We start from the raw sequence: 11,804 nt of genomic DNA, 5'->3' as shown, positions 1-11,804 counted from the left end.
TATTGAAGAAAACAGTTTCTTAAAAATTAGAATTGGATGAATAGAAGCTAATGTCCATGAGAAATCAAGAAACAATAAAACAAAGTCAAACTAATGAAAAAAAATAGTAGAAATTGTGCCCTATCTCATTGGAAAAAACAACTGACCTAGAAAATAGATTGAGGAGATATACTTTGAGAATTATTGGATTACCTGAAAGCCTTGGTCAAATACAGAGACTATACATCATCTTTCAAGAAATTATCAAGAAAACTGCCCTGATATCCAGAACCAGAAGGTAAAAATAGAATTTGAAAGAACTCAACAATCACTACCTGAAAGAAATCCTGAAATGGAAACTCCCAGGAATATTATAGCCAAATTTCAGAGCTCCAGGGTCAAGGAAAAAATACTTCAAGCAGCAAGAAAGAAACCATTCAAATACTGTGGAACTAGAGTCAGGATCACTCAAGATTTAGCAGCAACAATGTTAAAGTAGTGGAGTGGCTTGGAATATAGTATTCTGGAGGGCAAAAGAATACCAAGAATAATCTACATAGCAAAACTGAGTATAGTCTTTCAAGGGAACAAATGGGTATTTAATGAAACAGAGGACTTTCAAGAATTCATGATGAAAAGACCAGAGCTGAATAGAAAATTTTATTTTCAAATACAAGAATCAATCATAAAAAGGTAAACATGAAAGAAAAATTGTAAGGCACTCAAAAAGTTTAAAATATGTACCTTTCTATATGAGAAGATGATACATGTATCATCTAAAAACTTTATCATCATTAGGGCAGTTAGAAGGATTCTACATAGAAAGAGAATGTGAGAATGAGTTGATTATGTTGGGATGATGTAAAAAAAATGAATAGGTGAGAAAGAGGTATACCCTGGAGGAAAGGGAAGGGAGAGGTAGAGTATGGGGAAATTTTTCTCATATAAGAGAGGCATGCAAGGAAGAGCTTTTACAGTGGAGTGGGCAATGTTTGAACCTTGTTCCTATCTAAATTGGCTCAAAAAGGGAATGTCTTATCTATACACACATATATGTATATGCAGATATGCATATATTCATACTCAATTGGTAATAGAAATATGTGTTACCTAATAGGGAAGTAAGAGAGTAAGGGAATAAGAGAAGGGGAGGTGATAAAAGGGAGGGCAGATAAAAGAAGGCTGTGGTCAGAAGCAAAACAGACTTTAGAGGAGAGACCAGATAAAAATAGAGAAGGAAAAACAGAAGAAAATAAGATGGAGGGAAATGCACAGTTAGTAATCATAACGGTGAATGTGAATGGCATGAACTCACACGTAAAAAGGAAGCAGATAGCATAATGATTAGAAAACAGAACCCAACAATATGTTGTTTACAAGAAGCACATTTGAAATAGAAAGACACACATGAAGTTAAAATAAGGACCCAGAGAAGAATCTATTATGCTTCAGCTGAAGTAAAAAAGCAGGAGTAGCAATCATGATTTCAGTGAAAGAAAAAGCAAACAATAGACCTAATTAAAATGGATAAACAGAGAAACTACATCTTGCTGAAAGGAGGCATAGATAATGAAGTAATATCAATGCTAAACATATATGCACCAAATAAGTATGGCATGCAAATTCTTAAAAAAAAAAGTTAAATGAATTACAGGAGAAAATAGTAATACTACATTAGTGAGATACCTCAATTTTCCCCTCTCAAAGTTAAGATAAATCTACCATAAAATGAATAAAGAAGAAATCAAGAAAATGAACAGAATCTTAGAAAAGTTAGATATAATAAACCTCTGGAGAAAACTGAATGAAAATAGAAAGTAATATACCCTTTTCTCAGCTGTACATGGCACTGTTACAAAAATTGACCATTTATTAGAGCATAAAAAAACTCACAACCAAATGTGGAAAAACAGAAATATTAAATGCACCCTTTTTGGACCACAATGCAATCAAAATTACATTTGATAAAGGGTTATGGAAGTGTAGATTAAAAGTTAATTGGAAAGTAAATCTAACCCTAAACAATGAGTGAGTCAAAGAACAAATCATAGAAACAATCAATTTCATTAAAGAGGACAACAATGAGAGGACTTTCTAAAATTTGTGGGATGCAACCAAAGTAGTATTTAGGGCAAATCTAAATGATTTTTCATCAATAAAAGAGAAAAACAGCAGGTCAAAGAATTAAGCATACAACTAAGAAAACTAGAAAAAGAACAAATAAAAAACCCCAAATTAAACAACAAAATGGAAATCTGAAAATGAAAGGACAAATGAACAAAATTGAAAGCAAAAACCATTGAACTAATAAATGAAGTTAGCATGTTTTATGAAAAAACCCCAATAAAATAGATAAACAATTGGTTAATTTGATAAAGAAAAGAAAGAAGAAAACCAAATTAATGGTATCAAAAATGAAAAGAGTGAATGTACCAAAGATGAAATTAAAGTAATTAGTAGAAGTTATTTTGCCCAATTATATGCCAGTAAAACTGACAATCTAAGTAAAAGGGATGAATACAAAAATATTAACTACTCAGATTAACAAAAGAAGAAATAGAATACTTAAATAACCCCATCATAGAAAAAAAAATTGAATGAGCCATCAAAGGGCTTCCAAAGAAAAAATCCCCAGGACTGGATGGATTTACAGGCAAATTCTACCAAATATTTGGGGAAAAATTAATCCCATTACTATACAAACTATTTGAAAAAAATATGTAAAGGGGTGCTAGCAAATACCTTTTATGACACAAATATGGGTTTAATACCTAAAATAGGGAGAGCAAAAATAGAAAAAGAAAACTATAGACCAATTACCTTAATGAAGATCAATGCAAAAATTTTAAATAAAATAATAGTAAAGAGATTATAGTGATACTTCACAAAGATCATACACTATGACCAAGTCAGATTTATACCAGGAATGTAGGCCTGCTTCAATATTAGGAAAACGATCAGCATAATTAACCACATCAATAACAATGACAACAAAAATCATATGATTACAATTAATGCAGAAAAAGTCTATGACAAAATACAATGCCCATTTCTATAAAAATACTACAAAGCATAGGAATCAACTGAGCCTTTCTTAAGATGCTTAGTAGTATCTATCTAAAACCAAGAACAAGTGTTATCTATAATGGGGATAAACTTGAAATGTTCCCAGTAAGATCAGGAGTGAAGCAAGGATGTTCATTATCACCACTATTATTCAATATTGTACTAGAAAAGCTAGCTATAGAAATAAGACAAGAAAAACAAATAAAAAAACAAAAATCAGATAATAAGGCAACAAGGAAACAAAACTATCATTCTTTGTAAATAATATGATTATATACTTAGAGAACTCCAGAGAATCAACTAAAAACTAGTTGGAATAATTAACAACTTCAACAAAGTTGCAGGATTTATAATAAACCTACATAAATTACCAGCATTTCTATAGACTATCAACAAAACTCAACAGTAAGAGAAAGAGAAATTCCATTTAAAATAATGGCAGGCAATATAAAATTCTTAGGAGTCTCCATGCCAAGATAAACCCAGGGATCGTATGAACACAGTTACTTTGTATGCACTTTTTACACAAATGAGGACAGATCTAAACAACTGGAGAAATAGGAATTGCTCATGGGTAGGCTGAGCCAATATAATAAAAATGACAATTTTACCTAAGCTAATTTACTTATTCAGTGCCATACCAATCAAACTACCAAAGACTTATCCTATAGAGCTAAAAAAAATGGTAACAAAATTCATCTGGAAGAACAAAAGGTCAAGAAAATCAAGTGAATCAATGAAAAAAACATGTTAAGGAAGGCAGCCAACAGTACCAGATTTTGAACTATATTAAAAAACAATAATCATCAAAACAATCTGATACTAGTTAAGAAATGGAGTGGATTAGGAATAGATCAATGGAATAGATTAGGTGCACAATACACAGTAGTAAATGACCATAGTAATCTAGTGTTGGACAAATCCAAAGATCCAAGCTTTTGGGATAAGAACTCAACATTTGACAAAAATTGCTGGGAAAACTGGAAAGCAGTTTGGCAGAAGCTAGGTATAGACCAGGGCTTCTTAAACTTTTCCCACTCGCCACCCCTTTGTCACTTCTTAAACTATAGCCAAAAGGCTATAAAACTGTGCATACTCTTTGACCCAGCAATACCACTACTAGGCCTGTATACCAAAAAGATAAGAGAAAAGGGAAAATAATTTACTTGTACAGATATGGTAGCAAATAACTGAACGTTAAGGGAATGTCCATCAATTGAGGAATGGCTGAACAAATTGTGGTATATGACTGTGATGGAATACTATTTCTTGTGCTATAAGAAAGGATGAACAGGATGTTTTCAGAAAAAAAACTGATGCAAATTGAAGTGAGTAGAACTAGGAGAACATTATACACAGTAATAGCAATATTATAAGGATAATCAACTGTGAAAGACCTAGCTACTGTAGTGAAGACAATGATCCAAGACAATTCCAAAAGACTCATTTCCAGAGAGAGAGAACTGAAGGCAGATTGAAGAATACTTTTTAAAAACTTCATTTTTATTGTTTCATTTTTTTGTTTGTGTTTTCTTTTGCAACATGGCTAAGGTGGAAATGTTTGGCATGACCTCAAATGTAAAATTGAAGTGAAAGTTTTTGCTTTCTCAAGGAGTGAAAAGAGCTTGGAGAAAGGGAAGGAATTTGAAACTCAAAATTTTAAAAAAAGTTTGCAAAATTTTTTTACATGAAATTGAGAAATGTTTAATGAAACAAAAATTTAAATTAAAAAAAATCCTTTGCCCTCCTAGGAAATATGGGGTTAGCAAAAGAGCTTTTCCACTTCCCAAAAGCAATTCATCCTACTCTCTTTCTCCTGTTCCCCTCTGGGCCTAGCTCATTTTATTCTTTACTATCTGTCCCAGATATATAAAGTGTTGGAAAAACTCTGATGCATGTTAAAATCTAGGTAATAGATATTCTTTGTCCATTTGTTCTTTTCTGTGTGGTTGGATAGCCCAAATTCTTTTGAGTGATTACAGATCTCTTCCAGGAGACTCTGTAGTTTTCTGATCCTTGATGCAGTCAACACAATGTCATTCACATCAAGAGCATCTGGAAGATCTTATTTATAGGGAGTCTCTCTTTTTTTTTGTTTTTTTAGGCAATTGGGGTTAAGTGACTTGCCCAGGGTCACACAGCTAGTAAGTGTTAAGTGTTTGGTCTGAGGCCGGATTTGAACTCAGGTCCTCCTGACTTCAGGGCCGGTGCTCTATCCACTGCACCACCTAGCTGCCCCTTGGGAGTCTCTTTTTGACTTGGATTCTGTACTAGATTTTCCCCATCATGGGGGTGGTAGTAGCCTTGGGTGCAATTGTGTGGCATTGAATAAAAATAAGAGGATGGTGGAAGCATAAGGAAAGAAAAGAGAAGAAAATTTTTGAAAAACTGCTTGTACATGTTTCATCTGTCGTGTAACAGAGTTAAAGTCATGGTGATTGCATTATTTTACAAATAAACACACAAAATGCAAGTTATAACCCATCAATGATCAAGTTTGCTGACAGGTCTTAACAAGCAAGTGTTGACAGGTGAGCATGGAGTGTATTGTTGGGAAGTCCAGCATACATTGGCAGGAATGTGACTTTGTTTACAATATGATTGTAATCATATTATATATATATACATATATTATATTATATGTGGGACTTCACAGGAGAGTAGTGCCCTCCATCTGATTCACAACCCACTTTGTTCCTTTGTTTAGCTTCTGCAGACTAGATGTCTTACACAAATCAAAAGGACTGCAGGGCTTGGGTGCAGAATAGTTTATAAGAGGTATATTGAACAACTGAAGGTAAAAAGGTTTATAATGGTGGCTTGTATCTTCCACCTTTACAAATGGCTTTTGGGGCCTTCCTTTTTTTCTTGTTTTCTGAAAACCAAATAATTTCCCAACCTCTGTTAGTGGTGTGCTTGATTTCTTGATCTGATACAATTCTTTTTCTTTTGTTCAATATAGTATTGAGTATCATCAACAAGAAGAATTTTCACTCCCCAGGACAAAGCATTTGACAGTGTTTTTACTATTTGAAGGGATGAATTCATGTCCCTTGATAGATCTTTTGACTAATAATTTTGCTCTGCTCATACGTACTGGATCTGGAGTCTTGAATGAACTTCTATCACAGCTAGAATGAAGTAAACTATTTCCTCCTACGTATATTGATTCTGGACTTGGGACAGGAGTATTACACCCCAGTGTCTGAGCGTATTTTGCTTCCTTTTTATTTGAAATTAGGTAATGTATCTTTGCTGAGAAATTCTTCAACTCTCTCTCTCCTAGTTCCTTTTCCAGTCTTTCAGAGATCCCAATGGATAGCAAATCAAGATGAAAGACTCCCCCAGAATATCTTACAATTTAGACGTTTCTGATTTGTTATCATTTTTCACAGTTTTCAAAGCTGGTCTGTTTTTTTCATTTTTCTCTGGATACCACCTGCTGGGTGATGGCCTTTGCTGTGGATCCTCATGGTGCCGGCTTTCAGATTGCTGAGCAGTGGTCCACATGCTGGGGGTGGCTTTGATGGCCCATACTGCTCTAGCTGGGCTGCCTGCTGGGAACAACTTTAAGAATTTTTGACACTAATTTTACAGAATTGTGCCGCACTCATATTCATTCTCTATTACCTGGTTTTTCTTTTAAGTTCTTCCTTATTTTAAGTTGGATGGTGAGTTCTTTGTGCATCTATAATAGTTTCTTCAGATGAACCCCATTTCCCCTCATTGTAATCATTTTGTTCTGTGTCTTCAGAATTATTGAACATTTTTCATCCCTCTGCAGTTGACTTCCCCTAAAGTATTTTAATCCAGGGATTCAGTCAGAACATTTATTAAGTGCCTACTTTATGCCAGGCACTGTGCTAAACAGTAGGGAAACAAAAAGAGGCAAAAGACCTGCCTTTAGGAACTCATAATGTGATGGGGGTAGGCAATAAGCAAACAAATGTGTATGAACGAGCTATATAAAGACAAAAAGGAAACAATTAAAAGAGGGAGGGCACTAGAATTAAGATGGGCTGGGAAAGGTTTCTTGTAGAAGATGAGATTTTTAGTTAGGAATTAAAGGAAGCCAGGAAAGTCAGTAAATAGAATTGAGAAGAAAGAGTGTTCCAGGCATTGGGGATGCTGGAGAAAATGCCTAGAACTTGGAGATGGAATCTTGTTCACAGAACAGCAAGGAAGCCAGAATTATTGGATTGAAGAATTCATGGTAGGGAGTAAAAAGACTAAAAAAATTAGGAGGGAACTATGTTATTAAGGGCTTTGAATGCCAAACAGAATTTTGTATTTGATACTAGAAACACTGTGCTAACCTCTGGGGATAAACAGAAAGGCAAAAAATAGTCCCTGTTTTCAAGATGGGAGAAATCATGGGAATGATTATATATTAACAAGATATTTACAGGAAAATTGGAGATAATCACAGAGGAAAGGCACTAGTATTATAGGAGACTAGAAAATATTTCTTATATAAGGAGGAGATTTAGCTGAGACTTGCAGGAAGCCAGAAAACAGAGATGAGAAGCTAGAGAATTCCATGCATGGGGGTCAGTCAATGAAAATGCCCTGAGTAGAGAGATGGTATGTCATGTAGGAAACCAATGTCTCTGGATACACATAGCAAAGATACTGGAGTGCTTTGCCATTTCCTTTGCCAGCTCATTTTACAGATGAGAAAACTGATGCAAACAAGGTTAAATGACTTGCCCAGGGTCACACAGCTAATAAATGTCTGAATCCAGATTTGAACTCAGGAATATGAGTCTTCCTGACTCCAGGCCAGCATTTTATCCATTGTGCCACCTAGCTGTTCATGGTACCCTATATGATAATGTATCTCATTTGACATGAGGCTTCTGTGTAATCTACTAGTCTTTGACTTCTCTCATTCTTTCTTTCTGAACTATGCTTTTCCATATATTTTTCACCATTCTTACCTTTTTCCACCTTTGCATTGAAGTGATTAAATATTAGAGAGCATGTTTAATCAATTTAGAGTGGCATCATATTCTTTATGGAATTTCTCTACCATGTTCTCCTTAGTGACTAATATAACTGATATTGGTGCAATTCTTTTCATCCTGGTCTTTTTGCAAATACTTAACATTAATACTGAAATACACAATGAGCAAATAGCCTGTAGAACAACATTTCTTCTTGTCCCTAAGTTTACAATAAGAACTACTCTGCAAACTCTTTCTTAGTTTCTCCAGGGAGTGTCTCTGAGCTAGCCTTCCATTTAGTTGCAACTTCCTTCCTTCTTCTTTTTGTTGTTCCTTCATTCAGTCATGACTGACTCTTTGTGACCCCATGGACCATAGCATACCAGGCCCTTCTATCCTGCTTTATCTTCTGAAGTCTGTTCAGACTCATGTTTGTGGCTTCCATGAAGCTATTTATCCATCTCATCCTCTCCTGTCCTCTTCTCCTTTTGCCTTCAATCTTTCACAACATCAGGATCCTTTTCAGTGAGTCCTGTCTTCTCATTTTGTGGCAAGAACATTTAAGCTTCAGTTTCAGTATTTGTCCTTCCAATGAATAGTCTGAATTGATTTCTTTAAATATTGACTCATTTGACCTTCTTGCTATCCAAGGGACTCTCAAAAACTTCTACAGCACCATAATTTAAAAGGGTCAATTTTGCGGTGCTCAGCTTTCCTTATAGTTTAGCTCTCAAAGTCATACATTACTGCTGGAAAAACATAGCCTTGACCTTAGGGACCTTTGTCAGCAAGGTGACTTCTCTGCTTTTTAGTATGCTGTTCAGATTTGTCATAACTTTTCTTCCAAGGAGGAAGTATCTTTTAATTTTGTGGCTATAGTCACTGTCTGCATTGATCTTTGAGCCCAAGAAGTTAAATTTGTTTCCATTTTTTCTTCCTCTATTTGCCAGGGAGTGATGGGACCAGTTGCCTTGGTCTTAGTTTTTTTTTTTAACGTTAAGCTTCAAATCAGCTTCTATACTCTCCACTTTCACCTTCATCAAGAGGCTTCCTAATTCCCTTTCACTTTCTGCCATCACAGGGTTATCATCTGCATATCTGACTTTGTTGATATTTCTGGCAGCCTTTTGATTCTTCTAGTTTTATTTATAGCAAGAATGTCAAGATTGAAAAGGATTCAATTCCTCCAGTAATCTGACAACTCATGGAGCCTTGTTCACAGAATAGCAAGGAAGCCAGAATTATTGGATTGAAGAGTTCATGGTAGGGAATAAAAGACTAAAAAAATTAGGAGGGAACTATGTTATTAAGGGCTTTGAATGCCAAACAGAACTTTGTATTCGATACTAGAAACACTGTGCTAACCTCTGGGGATAAATAGAAAGGCAAAAAACAGTCCCTGTTCTCAAGGTGGGAGAAATCATGTGAATGATTATATATTAATCAAAGGATTATATATGTCATAGGACAAAGATCTCACATTTAGAGAAACATTAATCATATTGGAGTTTGTTGACTGTCTAAAAACTATGAAATTCTTCACATTATCTGTCTCTTTTCCCACCTCTCAACAGAAGTAGAAGCTACTACCTAGGACTCAGGGCCATTTTATGTCTTTCTTTGTTTTATGTGTTGACATGGCCAGAAAATTTTATTACTAGGTAGTCAGCCTACTGGTGATCTATATTTGGCTAGGTTGGTCTTTTGAAACCAGTCTATTACTAGTTACATACTCAAAGCCAGCATGGTAGAATATATCAGAGATTATGTTCTGCTAGCAGAACCTTCAGCATCATCGGGCTATCTCCAAGTCATCAGAGGTAGAAGTTATAGAATATCTCATGATACTCATAATAATAAGACTGGGAGTAGTCTTAGAAACTATATATTAAAAGATAGTTGTGGGGAAATTCGTGAAGGGTTGGGCAGCAATTGCCAAGGGGACTTTAGTCCTGTGAACGATATATTTATTCAGTGGTATATTAAGGATAGAGGAAGTTAGGTGGCTCTGGATAGAGCAGTAGTTCTGGAGCCAGGAAAATCTGAATTCAGATTTGGCCTCAGATGCTACTAGCTGTGTGACCCTGAGCAAGTCATGTAACCTCTGTTTGCCTTAATTCACTGAAGAAGGAAATGGCAAATCACTCCAATATCTTTGCCAAGAAAACTCCATGGAGTTACAAAGAGTCAGACACTACTGAATGACTAAACAGTAACCTATTAAGGATGGACAGTGTGGTAGATTGAGAGCTAGTCTTGGATTCAGGAAGGTCTGAATTCAAATCCTGTAAAAAGAAGAGTACGGGGACATTGGATTAGAAAGAAGAATGCAATAGTATATTGTTCATACAAAGCACATTTAACAGAAAGATTGACACAGAGTTAAAATGAGGGACTGGAACATTAGAATTTAAACAGGTATCTCCTAACCTTTTTCCCCCTCTTCAAAAAAAAAAAACCAAACCAAACCAAACCAAAACAACACAATGCTGGCTCTCTGTTGGAGGGATTGTTAACCATCTATTAAAATAACCCTGTTCTTTTCCCACATATGCCCTCGAGATAAGTGTAGCTACATTAAAATTCCACATTTTTCTTTATGAGAAAACTCAGAAACTTTCTTCTAAACACTGCCTCCAAGATTTTCAGCTGTCTTTTAAAAAACTTCTCCGATACTAAAGTGAGCCTATGATCTCACTGAAGTTGCTATTTTCTACAAGTATGCAGACTGTAATAGTTATCATTCCCCCTCCCCCAAGTATTTTCTTCTCTAGGCTCAATATGCCTGATTTCTTTAACAGATACTCATATTGCTTGAACTCACTGTCCTTCACTATTTTGGTTATATTCTTTTGGACCTTCTCTATCTTATCCATGTCTTTAAACCAGAATTCCCAGAACTAAAGACAATACTCCAAATGAAGTATGTCAAGAGTAGTGAGACCATCACTTCTCTTTCCCTGGAAGCCATGACTTTCCTAATTCAGCTCCAGATCACATTAACATTTTTGGTTTCTCAATCATGTTGATATAATGATCTTATAACCCACTAAATCCCTTAGTCATTTTCAGAGCCACTGCTAAGCATATCTTCTTCCATAGTCCCTCCCATAGTCACCCCAGAGATGGAGGAGCTGAGCTGTACCAGCAGGCTGGGGTCGAATCTAGACCCAGGCTCAGGCTGATCAGTGCTGTCTACTATCTGGTAGGAACATTGCCTTGCTCCTCCATCAGTCACCCTGGAGGAATAGCAGCTACTCTAGCAGGATATGAGCTGAACCTAGACAGGCTAGTGTAGTGCCTTCTGCAATAGATCTTGGAGAATGTGAACTTAAGTTTCATCTGTCACCCAATACTACTCCTATGGCTTTTATGGCTTAGAAATTGAGGCCATTCATTATGACCTTATTCTTTTCTTTTTCTTCATCTCAAACCCCTTTCATATCATCTACCACTCTTTCCTCCTTTCCTCTAGTCTGCCAAAGAAGTAGCTCTTCTCCTTGCCAAGGTTAACTCCTCTACATTTGTACCTTATACAATCACCTCTCATCTTTTCCAATTGATTGCCACCTTGATAACTTCTCTCTTTCAAATCTTTACCCTCTCTCTATGTACTGATTCCTTTCCTATTGTCTGTACTATCCCCTTCAAATGATCATCCTATATCTTTCTTCTCTTTATCAGCCAAACTTCTAGAAAAATCCATCTAATATTCACTGTTTTCCCTTCCTTTCCCCTTACTTATTCCTCAACCTTTTGTAGTCTGCCTTCTGATCTCATCTCATTGATGACAGATGCTTGCTCCAAAGTTAT

The 11,804-nt window shown here is 35.6% G+C and overlaps 1 pseudogene; it reads right to left on the bottom strand.

Moving 5' to 3' along the window:
- Positions 1-5,212: 5,212 nt before the first annotated feature.
- LOC114029702 overlaps positions 5,213-11,804 on the bottom strand; it is a 35,022-nt pseudogene continuing 28,430 nt past the window's right edge.

Source organism: Vombatus ursinus, unplaced genomic scaffold (assembly GCF_900497805.2).
Source record: "Vombatus ursinus unplaced genomic scaffold, bare-nosed wombat genome assembly UNPS02014941.1, whole genome shotgun sequence".
Lineage (NCBI taxonomy): Eukaryota > Metazoa > Chordata > Mammalia > Diprotodontia > Vombatidae > Vombatus > Vombatus ursinus.
The sequence above is the reverse complement of the archived record's forward strand: the minus strand, read 5'-3'. Positions and strand labels throughout refer to the sequence as shown.